The sequence below is a fragment of the Bubalus kerabau genome, chromosome 15 (assembly GCF_029407905.1).
Source record: "Bubalus kerabau isolate K-KA32 ecotype Philippines breed swamp buffalo chromosome 15, PCC_UOA_SB_1v2, whole genome shotgun sequence".
NCBI lineage: Eukaryota > Metazoa > Chordata > Mammalia > Artiodactyla > Bovidae > Bubalus > Bubalus kerabau.
The window spans coordinates 6,468,650-6,485,268 of NC_073638.1; the positions used below are offsets into that span (position 1 = coordinate 6,468,650).

General features: G+C 41.3%; 1 long non-coding RNA gene and 1 pseudogene across 2 annotated transcripts; both read right to left on the bottom strand.

Moving 5' to 3' along the window:
* Positions 1-7,405: 7,405 nt before the first annotated feature.
* LOC129628301 (proline-rich nuclear receptor coactivator 2-like) lies at positions 7,406-8,147 on the bottom strand (annotated as a pseudogene).
* A 4,942-nt stretch (positions 8,148-13,089) lies between these two features.
* LOC129628641 (uncharacterized) lies at positions 13,090-16,075 on the bottom strand. 2 transcript variants are annotated; one of them, XR_008702840.1, is made up of 4 exons: positions 15,698-16,075; positions 14,879-15,243; positions 13,939-14,047; positions 13,090-13,125 (listed from the first exon to the last, which is right to left on the bottom strand). It is a non-coding gene; the product is annotated as an uncharacterized LOC129628641 (long non-coding RNA). The 2 variants fall into 2 exon arrangements; XR_008702839.1 differs by lacking the exon at positions 13,090-13,125 and having other exon boundaries at positions 13,642-14,047.
* Positions 16,076-16,619: the final 544 nt, after the last annotated feature.

Below are 16,619 nucleotides of genomic sequence, written 5' to 3' on the forward strand. Positions count from 1 at the left end.
GTGGTGGTGGGGGGTGGGGGGGCGGTCTTCCTGACCCAGGCATCGAACCCGTGTCTCCTGAGTGACGGGCAAGTCAGGTAGGAAGGAGCACAGAGTCTGTCGTCTAGGGCTAGGACGCTCGCTTCCCAAGCGGTGTGGCTCTGCTCCCTGCCTGCCTAAAGCGCTGGTGGCGGTAACCCCGCTTCCGGGGCTGAACCCACATCCCGCCCCCAGCGCCAGCAGGTATTAGTGCGCAGGCCCGGCCCACCCCTCCTGCCTGGGGCCCCGCCCCTGCCCGGATGCCCCGCCTACCCCGTGCCTGGCAGGGGACGGGGCCGAGGGGCGGGCGGGACCCTGCTGGATTTACTCTGCGAAAATGCGGTGGAAAAAGGCAACGCTGCAGTTCCAGGTGGCCTGGGGGCGTGGCCGGTGTTCCCCGAAAAGGAGTCGCTAGCCAATTTGAGACCCCGGCTCCTCTGTCAGCCTCATACAGGGACGCACATAGGGCCGCCGGAAAGCCGTCAGGTAGCCGGCTGACGAGTTTGGAAGCTCCTCAGATTCGCCTCTCGTGAAGTCCGAGGGTGGTTATAAACCCCAACTGTCACGACAAGTTTGTTTTTCCGACAAGATTCCGACTCCGCCAGGCTGTAAACAATGACTTTGCCTTAGAAGTGGCAGTTGCCTAGGAAGAACTTGGAAAAGCCGTTTGAGTTGAACTGCCAAGTCCGAGCGTTTGAAGCTCCTCAGAAGTTTACTTGAACTGCGGCCCAAACTGTATCTTTTCCACAAGGGCTGGACATGTTTCAGGAATCTGGTGCTTCCTTGGAGAATGTTTTCCTCGGCCTGAACTGGAAGCTGCTCTCCATATTCTGCATTTCTTGTTCTCATGCATTGAAACTGACCTTGTCCCAGTCTCTGAGAGCCCACCGTGTGTGAAGCAAGCCCACCGTGGCGCAGTAGTCAAGGCCACACACACCCTGCCCCTTCTGATGCCGACTCGACGTCTCATCAGGAAGTTCGCCGGGCATTTTGGAACCTGAGGCCTCCGTTCTGTGTCTGCTCTGCATTTCCTTCTTAAGCACCTACTATTGGGTCTGTGCCACAACACCCTGTACACCACCTCAGGGAGAGGACTCACATTTTCAGTTTACCTAAGTAGATGTTTTTTGATCTATCTCCCCCATGAGGCTGGGAAACCTTAGGCCAGAAACATTCTGTTGTTCCTTTGTCGGCACAGTCCCTGGCACTGAGAAGTATGGTTGTGGAAAGAAGTTCCTTCAGTAGTCAGGAAGGAAAGCGTCTTCATCGTGTGGATTGTTTCCTTGACTGTGGAGAACAGGTCAGACAGGAAGATGCATTCAGATAAAGTATGAGGCATTGGAAACAAGGGGACAACACTTCCTTAATTTGATCTTTTATATTTTGAAGTCTCTCAGGATAGATGTTTGAGCCAAATAACTGTCAGTTATTGCATTTTACATCTACCATTCTTTCCTCTCCACCTTTAACCCACACTTACATCGAGCAGTTTTTCTGGGAATTCTGGAACTGTTAAATTATTTGTATTCAGTTAAGAGATTTTTATCTTTAACATTCCTTCCTTCTCCACATATTTCCATGCAGTACTCCATACATATTGGGTACTATAGGGATATGAATTTTGGGTGGTAGACTTTTAATGACCATGGAGGGCTAAGTGTTGAGTTTTCATTTCTCAAAGAAAGGAATCATGTTTACCTTCATCTCTAACAGTTAGCTATAGATGATTTTTAACTTAAATATTCAAATAATGTTGCCGAACGTTGTATGCCTATTTAACAATGCTGTCTGTCATTTCTCAAAACGTTTTTGGACATGTTTTAAGCCATAAGAAAAGTAGACTTGCTTCTTTATAGTAACTCCTCAAATACCCCAGAACTCTAAAGGCAAAATGAGCAGGCATGGCAAATGCAGTTAGAGTCCCCACTCTTCCTCCAAATTTCTTAAATTCACAATTAGTGTTCTTTCAACATGAGAAGACTAAAATATCTTCGTTTTCTGAAACAAAGGAACATAATAATTTACTGACCTTATTTAACCAGAGGAAACACATGGTGTCATTTAACACTAACTCCAGATTTGGATCAAATTTTGAGAGTCTGTGATTGAACTAAGCATCTCCTGCTGGAAAGGAGTCATGCAAAGCTTGGTTTGTTCAACTGAGAACAGAGCAGGCCAAAGCTTACAATTATATTCCCTGGGTTTCTACAGGTTATTAAAATATTTGGCTAAATGGTTGAATACACTTAACTGAATATCACAATATTTTCAGATACAACATTTGAAATCGAGCTAATTGCTCTTCATCTGCTTCTCACATGGATAATGTGGCCCTCTCAGAGATTCCCTTGGCAATGGGCTATGGGCTTTGCAAAATCATAGACTAATGGGACACAATTTCTGGGAGAATTGATTTTGCTAAATGGTCTTTAACTTAAATATTTTATATTAAAATATACAGTATGTATAGAATGCAACATTTGTACAAATTTTTAGGATAAAACAGAGCATTTCAAAGAAAATTTTGCTTGCAGTGCTGGCATTGTCTCTCCAGTTGCCAAAGATATGTGTTCACTTTTGTTTTCCTTGAGATTGTTTGGGAGAAATTTAAGATGCTCTAACCTAATATGTTAATCTCAGTCAGAGCTCACTAAATGACCTTTAGAAAATCTAACCAACCTTGACATTGTGTCTGGTCCTTATCATTCTTTCTCCAACAACAAAAGGAGCTCATCTAAAGTTTATACTACCTTTATGCACTGAGAGAAGAGTGCCAAGTTATTATGAACTTTCTCTTTTTTCTTTCTTTTTTTCCCCTCCTAATTGTCTATAAACACCTATGTATTGTATATGAGGCTCATGGTTTCAGACCATGCTGGTTATCTCACACTGGTTGTCCCTTTCCCAAGAGTGCCAGTTCCCACACATACACACCAGCTTTGCATGATCCTTACCTCTGACTTAGAACTGTTCACATTAAGTCTACTCCCTCTGTAGTACCCTTAGTTTCTCCTTCCAGCTTCTTTCTAGAAATTTATGACTGCTTCTTCGGCTAGCCTATAGAGATAAGAGGTTAAAACATGTGATAGTTTCTGCTAAAATCTGAGATGCCATTTCTGCATTTCCCAAGCTGGCTAAAGGTAAACATAGTTTATGATGCCATTTTATATAATTTTTAAGCCTGATATTTTCTTTAATTTTTTCAATTATTTCAACTCCTCCAGGTTTTGCACAAAGCCTGATAAAATCTGTTAGAGAAACTTTCTATAATCGAAAAAATAAAGGAACATGATATAAAAGTACTTAGAATATGAATAGAGATCAGAGTCTGAATTATGGATTTATTTTAAAAATACTGTCAAAATACCCTAACAAACGACCCTACTCTCCCTAACATAAGCCTGAGTAAGAGCAGGAAGGAAATGAACAGCCCACTGAGAGAAGAAAGACACTTACTCAACAGACTTCTCATTATACTCCAGGGAATCAAAAGGTAACGTCCAGGAAGAGAGTGGAACAGGGTGGAGAGACCCATCGTGGGACAGATTTATGGTCCCTTCATCCGCTGAAGATGTTATTTACGAGAGACATGCAGTCAGGTCAGTGAAGAGTACAGAGAATGCATGACTCTGGACTTAACTCTAAACCTCATCATTAACTATGGCACAAATCATGTTTCCCATCCAAGCACACAGTAACTTAATGCTGGGTCTCAAGAGGTGTGCAATTAAGTCGTACCAGCACTAGTCAGAAGTTTTAAATTAAACAGACATGATGTATATTAATGGCCTAATGTGACATCAAAAGAGCAGTTTGGGATTATTTTCTTTCTTTCTCCAAATGGGCTTTGATCTGGCTCTCTCTCATATTGCCAGGATTAGTATGATGTCTAGAGGCTCAGTGTTAGAAATGGGTTGCCACTTAAGGACTCGTTGTGTGGCTGCAGCTGCCTCTCACTAAATCCAATTTCCTGCATAAAGACAGGACCATCATCAGTTCTGCTTGAAACAAAGCAAAGCACACTCAGGAAGGCTTAGGATATTGTACTAAAAAATAACAAAAATAAAGAGTGTGTTTCTATTATTTTATGACTCTGCTGTTTTTCAACTATTTTAACATAGAAGAAATAAAAAAGAATTGAAATTAACCTGTATAAAATATAATACTTGAAAATGGCATGAAGTGAAGTGAAGTGAAGTCGCTCAGTCGTGTCAGACTCTTTGTGACCCCATGGACTGTAGCCTGCCAGTCTCCTCCACCCATGGGATTTTCCAGGCAAGAGTACTGGAGTGGGTTGCCATTTCCTTCTCCAGGGGATCTTCCTGACCCAGGGATTAAACCCAGGCCTACCCACATTGTAAGCAGATACTTTAGTGTCTGAGCCACCAGGGAAGATCCCGAAAATGGCATAGGTTCAGTATATCAGTAAAGCACAAAAACCGAACGAAATATAATCATTTGATTTCAAAATAATCCTCTTACTCCTACTGTCCTGCTGCTGCTGCTGCTAAGTTGCTTCAGGCGTGTCCGACTCTGTGCGACCCCATAGACAGCAGCCCACCAGGCTCCACCGTCCCTGGGATTCTCCAGGCAAGAACACTGTCCTACTCAGTGCAAATAAGGAAAGATGAATAAAAAATACACTGTAGGTCAGTAAATAAAATGGAGACCTTGAATGCCCTTTCTACTGCTGTGGAATTTGAGAGAGATATTTCTTTTTGTAAATGTCAATTGATCTCATGAGCTTAATTCATCATTTGTCATTCTTTTTCATGTCCCAGCATCCAAGCACTATTTCTTATATTTGCAAACCCCCATCACCAGTACAGAAGCTGAAAATGCTGGATATTTCCTTTTCTAGTAGGACAGTCTTCCATTTAGAGTGGAGGACTCAAGATCCTCCCTATTAGATACCTCTTTCCAGGACTTTGCGTCGGAAACTAGTGATACAAAGCTGTAGAGATCACACTGCCTCTGTTCCGGCACAGGTAGACACAATGGTGGTTTCGGAAACCACTTCCCAGAGGCAGCAAAGACACATTTTTTGTCCTTGTTCAAGACTTGATGTTGGGGCTTCCCCAGTGGTTCAGTTCAGTTCAGTCATTTAGTCGTGTCTCTTTGCGACCCCATGGACTGCAGCACTCCAGGCCTCCATGTCCATCACCAACTCCTGGAGCTTACTCAAACTCATGTCCATTGAGTCGGCGATGGCATCCAACTATCTCATCCTCTGTCATCCCCTTCTCCTCCCACCTTCAATCTTTCCCAGCAGCAGGATCTTTTCAAATGAGTTAGCTCTTAGTATCAGGTGGCCAAAGTATTGGAGTTTCAGCTTCAACATCAGTCCTTCCAATGAATATTCAGGACTGTGGCTCGATGGTAAAGAATTCGCCTGTAATGCAGGAGCCACAGGAGACATGGGTTTGGTTCCTGGGTTGGAAGGATCTCCTGGAGGAGGAAATGGCAACTCACTACAGGTTTCTTGCCTGGAGACTCCCAGAGGAGCCTAGTGGGCTACAGTCCATGGGGTCAGGAAGAACTGGATATGAATGAAGCAACTTGGCATGCATGCAAGACTTGATGTTAGTGGTACAAGTTGCAATTTGTGTGCCCAGCAGATTCTCTCTGTAGCATTATTATGGGCATGGGTCCCAGCTCATCTGCAACCCTTAAATATTATGATTCTTTTTTTGAGGGGGAAGAAACAATTTTATTTTTTAATTTCATGCTTCGAATTCATGTATGTACATTAAGTACTATATAAAATTTGTTTTTAGGATAACATCATTTGACTTGGACAACACTATCTCACCTCAATTTATTTGGAGAAACAATTTAGCCATTCTGCTTAAAAGTATAAAAAAAGCTGCCAAATTAGAAAATAGATCCCCCCACCCCATACACACACTTTACTTTTACTACTGGGATGGCTGTTTTAATTAGCATGTTTAAAGTAAGCAAAACATATTATCAGGGTATTATGCAAGAAATTACATCTTTTGCAATAAGTTGCTCTCCTGGGTTGCACCTGTTGACAAGAAAAAAAAATACAGTGATGTTGTACACTAGACTCATAGGTTACACAAGCTGCTGAAAGCCAAAAGGAATCTTTAAGGTAGGAGGGACTGCTTAATAGTTAATCTTTGGGTTTAAGGAAAAAAAAATAACCCCACACAAGTTGTTGAAAGCCAAAAGGAATCTTTAAGGTTGGAGGGACTGCTTAATAGTTAATCTTTGGGTTTAAGGGAAAAAAATAACCCCATCTTTGGGTTTAAGGAAAAAAAATAACCCCATACTCTCAAAAATAGCAAGTGTTTTAGCAGCTTAAAAACTTTCAGTTATATAAAACTTCTTACACTAGGATTTACTTTGAAATATAGTTTACAGCAAGATCAATTATAACATACATACACTGGCACTTCAGCACAAGGGCAAAATTGAAAAACAGGTTGGTTGGTTGGTTTTTTTGACCTTTAAAATTAGGCCATAGTATAAGAGAGTCCATGTCTTACATTCAGCAAATTCATACTAAAGTATTATATTTTTGTAGGATAAATGCCAACAAAACTTTACATATGCTACAATTTTATTACATATATTTACATGGCTCTTTCCTAGGTATGCAGAACTTTCACATTATAAAGCTCCCAACTTTAAAAAGCCTTTGCAGGGATGATTTGAAGCTGTATCACTGTCAGAATAGCTTGTGCAGTGCCATCATACAAAAATGTATTTTGAAAGCTACTCTGAACACCAAATACTGTTTCTATAAAAAATGGTTTTGGTGCATTTGTTGGCAGACACCCATCCACTGCACATAACAGGGCCAATGGGGTATACTTGTTTCATTCTAAATAGCCCCTAGTGCCCTTTCCACATTCACCACCATGCTACTGCTAAGTCACTTCAGTCGTGTCCGACTGTGCGACCCCATAGAGGGCAGCCCGCCAGGCTCCCCCGTCCCTGGGATTCTCCAGGCAAGAACACTGGAGTGGGTTGTCAATTCACCACCATACAGTTCATTAAAATACAACTATTCTCTAAAAAAAAAAAAAAATTCACATTTTCTTTAGGCAGTGCATCAGGTTGTTGTCATACTACTGGTTTAGGTGTACTGACTTAGGTGTCTCTAGGACAATAACGTCTCAAAGATTCAAATAGTTTTCAACCCTTGTATGTCTTTAACTGGATGCTTATAATCAGATTTACCATATCTTAACAAGTCAATCTGCTGACCCATGAAATGATAATCTTTAGTATCTTCTCCCAACAAGCAATATAAAAAGTTGATTCCTTTAAATTCCCCAAATCTAAACTTGAATGGTTTCACTTGTATGGTTACTCAATTGAGAACACTAGTAAAGAGATCAAATACAATTATCCATAATTCAGTTGTTTTAAACTGTACTGATTCTACCATCACAGTGCACATAAAACAATTAAGATGAAGTCTAATTATATTTTCTACGTTAATCAGTTTTACAGATTAATTCCCTAGTGAATTTGGTCTGAAACAATTGCCAGTTATCCTTAAATATGACTAAGTTTAAATGTTAGTACTTTATCTCATTTTATACCTGTACTTTAAGTAAGGTTTTAGGTTGAAATGTCATTATTTCTTTATCAGAAGGATTAAAGGAAACAGGAACCCAGTGGCTTGCTGGTTTAGGAAGAACACTTGGTCGTGGTGGCTCACTAAATTTGGCCCTGGCATAGTTCTGATTAGTTTGAGACTTAAAAAGTATGGTGGGACTTGATAAGCTAGAGTTCCAGTTTTGATTGGAAAATTTTTGTTCTTCCCCCCATTTGCATGGCCTGCCATGCAGCTGATGATGAATTATAAGTATGTCCTCTTTCCTTTTTCTTGTGAACAATCTTCATCTGGGAATTCTGATCCTTGGTCTTCTGTCTACTAAGCTGTTGTTGGTTCTTACTAACATTTCTAGTTTGAGGGGCTGGAATGTTATACCTCTCTCCACCACCCATCTTCAGCTTCTTTGTCACCTTTAAGTCGCTTTTCCGATTGCAGGATTTCCACTACCTGTCCTCTTCCTTGCTGCCACGCCCAGGATAATAGATGTTGCTTTCTGACAGATCCTTTCCTTTGTCTCAATACAGAAGTTTTCATGGGCTGATCTGCTGAGCTCAGCCTAGGAGCTGAGGCCAACATCTGAGTCTCCTCAGCACACAAGTTTGAGAGAAGTCTTAGCGATTTCAAGCCCGGGGCTACGGTGGTGGCGGCTTCTGCTCGGCTTCAAAGCCCCGCTCCCCTTCCAGGGAGAGACGAGGCATGGAACGGGCGAAGCCCATGAGCACCCACGAGCTAGCTGCTGGCCACCTCAACGTCTCAACTGACCTCCCCTAAATATGATTCTCTGGCTTCTGCAGAGTCTATGATCTACTCAGTGCATTTTTTTTTTTTTAATAAAAAATACTAGTTTCTGCTTAAAATAGTTTGAATTTGTTTCTGTTGCTTATAACAAGAACCTTAATTCATATAGAAACCAATGACAGGAGCAACTTCAGGCCAAAGCCTCTCAGGAAGCAATCATCATTTGGATGCTCTGTGTGACAGCAAGAAAAATCCTTCAAGTATTAAAGGGCAGAACGCTGGGTACCCATGCCGTACAGTGGCAAACTTCTAACCAGAATGGTATCTGAAAGCGCTCACTAAAGGTAAGACTTCAGAGAAACAAGTGGCAACGGACATAAAATGATATGAAAGCCACAAGGAATTGAAGAAATCTACAAGTGGGTGGTTATTGCTGGATAGTTTAAAGAAAGAGAATGTCCAGCTCAGAGTCCTAAATTGCTGGCCAAGGATCAGCTGAAAACAAAAAACTTTCTATGATGGTACTTAAAAAAAACTTGTCTTTTGCAGCTACTGGACTAAGGTAGATAAAGCCAAACCAAAAGTTGGATCTTACTGATTGCCAAACTATATTAGTTGAATTCACAGATTCCCCAGTTCTAAAAGTGAAAATTGGAACTCTGTCTGGAAAAGAACATTACCCCCAGATTGAAACAGATTGTGTATCGAATCTCTAGCATATTCTGAGCCTCCCTTACTAAAGAAAGTTGCCCTGCTTCTCTTCTTATGAATCTATCTTGCCTTACTTGAAGCTCCTACAACAATTTACTTGCAAGAGTAAGTCAGTTCTTCACTTGCTCTCTGCCCTCTGTTGTTTGTAAAAATACAACTATAATCAGAACCACTTATAAACTCAGAGATTTTTGCTAATTTCTATTATGGAAAAAATAAGATGGAATACCCAAGTGATATTCTGATGGTGCTGGATCAAATAGGAAAGATTAAATTCTAGATTAGGGCGAAATTTTCGATGTGGGTGAAATTACCAGAGATTCTGACATTACTTGGCTAGGGGAAATTTTACCTATATGCTCCGTTTTTATATTAAAAGCTGGTCCACTGAAGCCAGCAGAGGCAATCTGGTGTTCAGACCTGCTACAATAAATCTTCAAGTAGGCCTGATGATGCAGAAAGCCACAAAAGCAGAAGGAACCAGATTACGTACCTGCAGTTGACTAAGAAATTTCCTTCATGGAAGTAAGTGGGCCCCTGAATGATGGCATGGGCTTTCCTGAATTGATATGAAAGATAGTCAGCCATGTTTCTAAACTCTGTTGACCTGAAGAATTCATGATTCTGTGAGGTCTGCTGAGACCACCAAACTTAAGGTATACCTCTGTGGTTAACAATGGGGATCCTTAGGTGTTTGACTGCTCACACCAGGCATGTATCATTAATCATTCTGTATATTTTGCAGCGATTGTAAAACAAAGTGAGAGAAGTCTTAGCCAAGTCAGAGTAGTCATTCTCATCAATGTACAAATATGGACTCACTTTTGTGGACTGCCTAGGGAACACAGCCTCTCCTATCAACAGAAAATTGGATTAAAGATTTACTGAGCATGGTCCCACCCATTAGAGCAAGTCTCAGATTCCCCCATAGCCAGTCTCTCCCATCATAAAGTTTCGACAAGCCTCTTATCCTTAGCCATCAGAGGGCAGATAGAATGAAAACCATAGTCACAGAAAACTAACCAAAGTGATCACACAGATCACAGCCTTGTCTAACTAAGAGAAACTATGAGCCATGCCATGTAGGGCCACCCAAGACAGACGGGTCACGGTGGAGAGGTCTGACAAAATGTGGTCCACTGGAGAAGGGAATGGCAAACCACTTCAGTATTCTTGCCTTGAGAACCCCATGAACAGTATGAAAAGGCAAAAAGATAGAACACTGAAAGATGAACTCCCCAGGTTGGTAAGTGCCGAATATGCTACTGGAGAAGAGTGGAGAAATAACTACAGAAAGAATGAAGAGACGGAGCCAAAGCGAAAACAATGCTCAGTTGTGGATGTGACTGGTGATGGAAGTAAAGTCCGATGCTGTAAAGAACATTACATCGGAACCTGGAATGTCAGGTCCATGAATTAAGGCAAATTGGAAGTGGTCAAACAGGAGAAGGCAAGAGTGAACATTTTAGGAATCAGTGAACTAAAATGGACTGTAATGGGTTTAATTTAATTTAATTCATATGGCCATTATATCTACTACTGTGGGCAAGAATTCCTTAAAGAAATGGAGTAGCCATCATAAGTCCACAAAAGAGTCTGAAATGCAGTACTTGAGTGCAATCTCAAAAATGACAGAATGATCTCTGTTCGTTTTCAAGGCAAACCATTCAATGTTACAGTAATCTAAGTCTATGCCCCAACCACTAATACTGAAGAAGCTGAACAGTTCTCTGATGACCTACAAGACCTTCTAGAACTAACATCCAAAAAAGATGTCCTTTTCATCATAGGGGACTGGAATGCAAAAGTAGGAAGTCAAGCAATAACTGGAGTAACAGGCAAGTTTGGCCTTGGAGCACAAAACAAAGCAGGGCAAAGGCTAACAGAGTTTTGCCAAGAGAACACACTGGTCTCTTCCAATACACTGAACCCTCTTCCAACAACACAAGACATGATTCTACACGTGGACATCACCAGATGGTCAATACTGAAATCAGATTGATTATATTCTTTGTAGCTTAAGATGAAGAAACTGTCTACAGTCAGCAAAAACAAGACCGGAGCTGACTGTGGCTCAGATCATGAACTCCTTATTTCCAAATTCAGACTTAAATTGAAGAAAGTAGGGAAAAACCATTAGGCCATTCAGATATGACCTGAATCAAATCACAAATAGAGTTAAGGGATTAGATCTGATAGAGTGTCTGAAGAACTATGGATGGTGGTTCATGACATTGTACAGGAGGCAGTGATCAAGACAATGCCCAAGAAAAAGAAATGCAAAAAGGCAAAATGGTTGTCTGAGGAGTCCTTACAAATAGCTGAGAAAAGAAGAGAAGCTAAAGGCAAAGGAGAAAAGGAAAGATATACCCATTTGAATGTAGAGTTCCAAAGAATAGCACAGAGAGATAAGAAAGCTTTCCCCAGTGATCAATGCAAAGAAATAGAGGAAGACAATAGAATGGGAACGACTAGAGATCTCTTCAAGAAAATTAGAGATAACAAGCCAACATTTCATGCAAAGGTGGGCACACAAAAGGACAGAAATGGTATGGACCTAACAGAAGCAGAAGATATTAAGAAGAGGTGGCAAGAATACACAGAAGAACTATACACAAAAGATCTCCATGACCAAGATAATCACAATGGTGTGATCACTCACCTAGAGCCAGACATCCTGGACTGTGAAGTCAAGTGGGCCTTAGGAAGAATCACTATGAACAAAAGATGCTCATTTTGACTTACAATAAGTGACATGTAATTGAAAACTAGAGAGAAATCATTTCCTACCAATGAAATTGGCAAAATGCCAAAAGCAGGACATCCCAATCTATTGGTAAAGTTGTGGGAAAACTAGCAGTCTCATAAACTACTGGCTGGAGTACAAAAATGGAACGGCCTCTATGCTCTAAAATAATGTCTGTATTCATTCATCTGATTACAAATGCATGTACCCTTTAATTCAGCATTCTTATTTCTAGGCCTCTAGCCTAAAGATATATGTGTGTATACAAAATGATGCATGTACCAGGAGATTTATTGCAGCATTCTTTGAAATGGAAAAGATTGGAAATAATATGTGTTCACTCTTCACTAAAAGGAAGCTATCACTTTACGTTATATCCACACAACCCAATTCTGTGTGACTGTGAAAAAATTGTGAGCTTCATCCATTTACATAGAAGATATGTAGGATATATTAAGTGAAAAGCAAGGTACAGAACAGTGTGGATAATATGCTGCTGCTGTGAGAAAGGTGAGGGGGAGTAAGAGTATTTGTTGCTGTTGCTTATAAGCCCTCTTACCTGACAGAGTGAGAGTATATCTGTATCTACATATTTACACATACTTATAAATATTTTAATACATAATCAATTGTATCTAAATTAAACTAAATATGAGTTGATACCAAGATCTCTAATTCTCATCTGTTACCACATGGATCATTTTAACCTTCTCCCCTTGCTTTTCAGTACCTCCAACAATGAAAAACCTAACTCTCAGGGGCCCTCATCCATTTAGTTAACTATTCAGTTTCAACAGACATTCATGGAGGTATCAGAATTGTTAACACATATTCCTGTGGGAAACAACTTTATCAATCAGACTACAAGGTTTATGTGCAAGGTTCCGTTTTCCTTTAGTCTTACAGACTGCATTCATTTCCAAGGTTACTTAGGTCAGCAACTTTTCCCCACTCCTTTTGGTGAGGCTGTTTTATAGACTTGTAACACATTTAGATTCTTTTGTCATTTTCTGTATTCCATCCTGGGATACCCTTACCTCCTAAATGATCTTGTAAATACTTGCATACATTAAGGGTAACTCTTTGTCTTGTAAAGTTATAAGGGTTTTGACTAACACAGTGTCATGTATGCACCATTCCAGTATCATAAAGAATTCATACCTTAAAAAATCTGAACATTTTTAAAAACAGTTTTATGAGATATAAACCTTACACGTAGTAACTGTACTTACTTAAAGCAAGTGATGAGCAGTTTCAGATTGGAGATGCATCACTTTACAGGGCCTTCAGAAATATAAATCCCCTGAAGGAATATTATCTACTCAAAGACAGATATAGAAATAAGTCACAAATCTAAAGGTTTTTTTTATTTTTTAACTCAACAAAAGAAATACACACTCATTGTAGAAAAATGATCACTGCAGGAGGCATGAGTTTGATCTCTAGTCAGGGAACTTAGATGCCACAAGCTATGCAGTGCAGCCCCCCAAAATAGGTAAAAATTTTTAAAAAAAGAAAAATGACCAGAGATAAACAAAAAGGACTAAAAATCAGGTATCATCCTGCCACTCAGAGGTAATCTCTGTAATCACTTTAATGTCTATAATTCTCTTTAAAAAATGTATTTATCTAGTTTTTCAATAAAAATAGAGATAAATGTTTAACATTACTGCTTTGCTTCTCAATAGTGTTTTGTGTTAGTCATGAGGTTGGTCCTAAGAATATAATTTTATTACCTGTCTTTTTATCAGAGTATTCAATATTGTCAACATTTTTTCATATCAATCAATATAATTTTTTAGCATCATTCCTGATAGTTGGTTGCATAGTATTTTATTTTATGGATATAACAATTCATGTAACAAAACTCTGTTTTGGAAAACCAAGTTATTCCCAGACTTTTTGCTTAGTTTGCTAAATTCTTGCATACATCCTCAATTCTTTTCTTGGGATAAGGTCTTAGAAGTGGAAACTACAGGGCAGTCTTGTCAGATGACTTCAAATCAGATCTCCCATCTTTGCTTGTTGGGCCCCTGGGCTACTGAATTCCCTGCGGTGATGCAGATCAAGGGCCAGCTCACTCTGACCACTGCCTCAGAGAAGAAGAAGGTCTGCGCGGCCCACGACTCACCTCCAGGCAGGACTGAAGGTCACTTACAGTAAGGCTGGGGTGTTTCATCCATTGTCATTGTGGGTAGTTTGCTTTCAAAATATTCAAAATGTACCGACAGAAAGAAAGCCTGAAAATTGTAAAGTTTTAATTTGCAAAATGTTTTCATGTAAAATTTTAACCAGCATCCTGCTCCCATTTTGTTCCATATGTTAAACAATTTAATGTATGGCACATTTGAGCGACTAAACTGACAGACATTGATGCAGTTAGGCCAAATATTGATTTTAAAATATAATATTTTACATTTTAATTAATATCTGATTAATGTCTCAGATTGTAATGTATACCATACAGACTCAATTTCCATAGTGGGAACATATTCCAAGAATTCTTTACCAGTTGTTTAGAGCTAGAATGAATTTACCTATTGAAAGCGATGTTATGAATTAGTTGTCAATACCTCAATTCTCACATAAAATCCATCTGACTTCTAGCGTAGCTGCAATATTAATCAGGAGTTCCGTGGTCAAGCTACAACTCCTACCCTAAGGATTATGCTGGATTATGGAGAGTTATGCCAAGAAGGCTTCCCTCATAGCACACTGGGTAAAGAATCTTCCTGCAATGCAGGAGACCTGGGTTCATCCCTGGGTCAGGAAGATCCCTTGGGGAAGGAAATGGCAACCCACTCCAATATTCTTGCCTGGAGAATCCCATGGACAGAGGAACGTGGCGGGCTACAGTCTATGGGGTTGCAAGAGTCGGACACAACTTAGCAACTAAACCACCACATGCCAAGAAGGGAAGTTCCTCAAACAAGCCGGCCCCCTGCTCCCTGATGCCCAGTCCCATGCAGTCCCTTCTGGGGACAGACGCTCTGCTGCTGAACTGCAGATCCAGGCAGAAAATAGGCACCTCCTGTTGGGTGTGACTTCGTGAAGGTAAGGGAAACTCTTACCTTCACAAGTGCTGGTTGGACCTTAACTGGCTCAGGCTTTTCCAAAGTTTCCATCTGGGACAGGACCACCTGGGTAGCTGTGAGTCAAAGCAGCGTGATGGGAACAGACTCCCCTTGGACACACCTTGGTGAGACAGGCCTGAAGTGATGCTCCCTCACATTTCACTTTCTCTGCGGACCTCCTCCTGACTCTTGCTATCTGTGGGCTCCCCGAGCACATAGGATGACGCAGACCGTGGTGCACTCACCTGTCACTGCCGTTTACACGTCTGTGTGCTTCGCCTTGGCTCAGTGGGGCCCAATCCTGGCTGCACTTTCCAATCATCCAGAGAGCCTCAAACACTCCTGGTACCCAGGCTCCACCCCTGTCCAACGAAAGCACCACCTCTGAAGGGGGAGCCCACACATCAAGGTGTTCTCAATCTCCCCAAGGGATTCTAATATTCAACCAGGATTCAGAGCCACTTCCCTAAAGGAGTTCTTGGAAAGCAGGCACATGCTGATTCATCGTTTGTGTTAGATGAGCTAATAAATCTCTTAGCAGAGTGCTGGCCTACACTCAGCTCTGGACAGCTGGGTGGTTAGTAGTAGTAGAGTAGTAGCAGCAGAAGTAGGAACTCCCCACTGGCCAAGCAGGCTTTCTGACATACAGTAGCCACCTTCCCACCCACTGAACTCGCATAAAACTATATATTCTGAAGACACAGAGAAGCGAGCACAAGAAAAATAACCCTTTAGAAGGTGATTACATGGACCCCTCCACTCTATAAGCCTAGGTACCAGAGAAGTCTTGCAACTGGCAACCTGGATCTGCCTTACCTTCTGTAAGTCTTAGTCCTATGGGCCTGCTTTTCACAGTGTGAGCATCTTGCCGTCCTGTATACAGGCAATTTGAAGAGTTTTTGAGTCTATGCGATTTTTACCAATTTAGTAACAGGATAAATTCACTGCAAGTCTGAAGTCTAAGGTTCTGTCCCTGGCTCTGCCTCTTACTAGCTGGATGGCTCTGAGCAGGTTCCTCCAGCCTTCAGGGCCGTGTTCATCTCTGAGTCTCTCTTCTCTGATTTGGAAACCTGGGTGAACCCTGTCTTGCACCATCTTGTCTGCTCCTGTGAGTCTGCTGGATCAGGCTCGCAGTCAGGACTGTGCTGACCTCATTCCTGGCCACCTGGCCCACCTGCTCAGCGAGGCTCTCTCCCCACCAATGCCCCAGGAGGCCTCCCCATGCCTGGGGTTGTCAAGGGAGGCTGTTAGTATCAGTCCGAAATTGTTCAACAGCCACGTGTGTTGAATAGTCTTGTAAACCAGTTGCCACTTAAACGTTTAGCCCAAAGGAAAAATACTCTGCTGTGGCCAAGGGGAAAGGGTAGTGCCATAAACAAATAAATCTCTTCTTTGCTAGATGCTGGTTCGGGGGAATAAAGAGAACTCTAGGATCCAGCTCAGGCTTTGGGGCATTTCTTTACAAAAACAAAACAAAAACAGGACCATGTGATGTTTCAGCCAGCTTGGCCTTTGCCCTACTTGTCCTAATCAAGGGAGGTTTCTCAGCCTGGTGCGCTTCAGAACAGCTGGATAGATGCCAAAAACAGCCCCCCAACCCACCCATTCTGGTCAATTTTAAAATTCACAAAATCAGTTGGAGAAATAAGGTCAATTCTAGTTAGGGATAAAATAACAGAATTGCCAACATTCTCTTGTTGTATTAAGTGAGACTCTTTGGGTAGGACCATGGAATTCT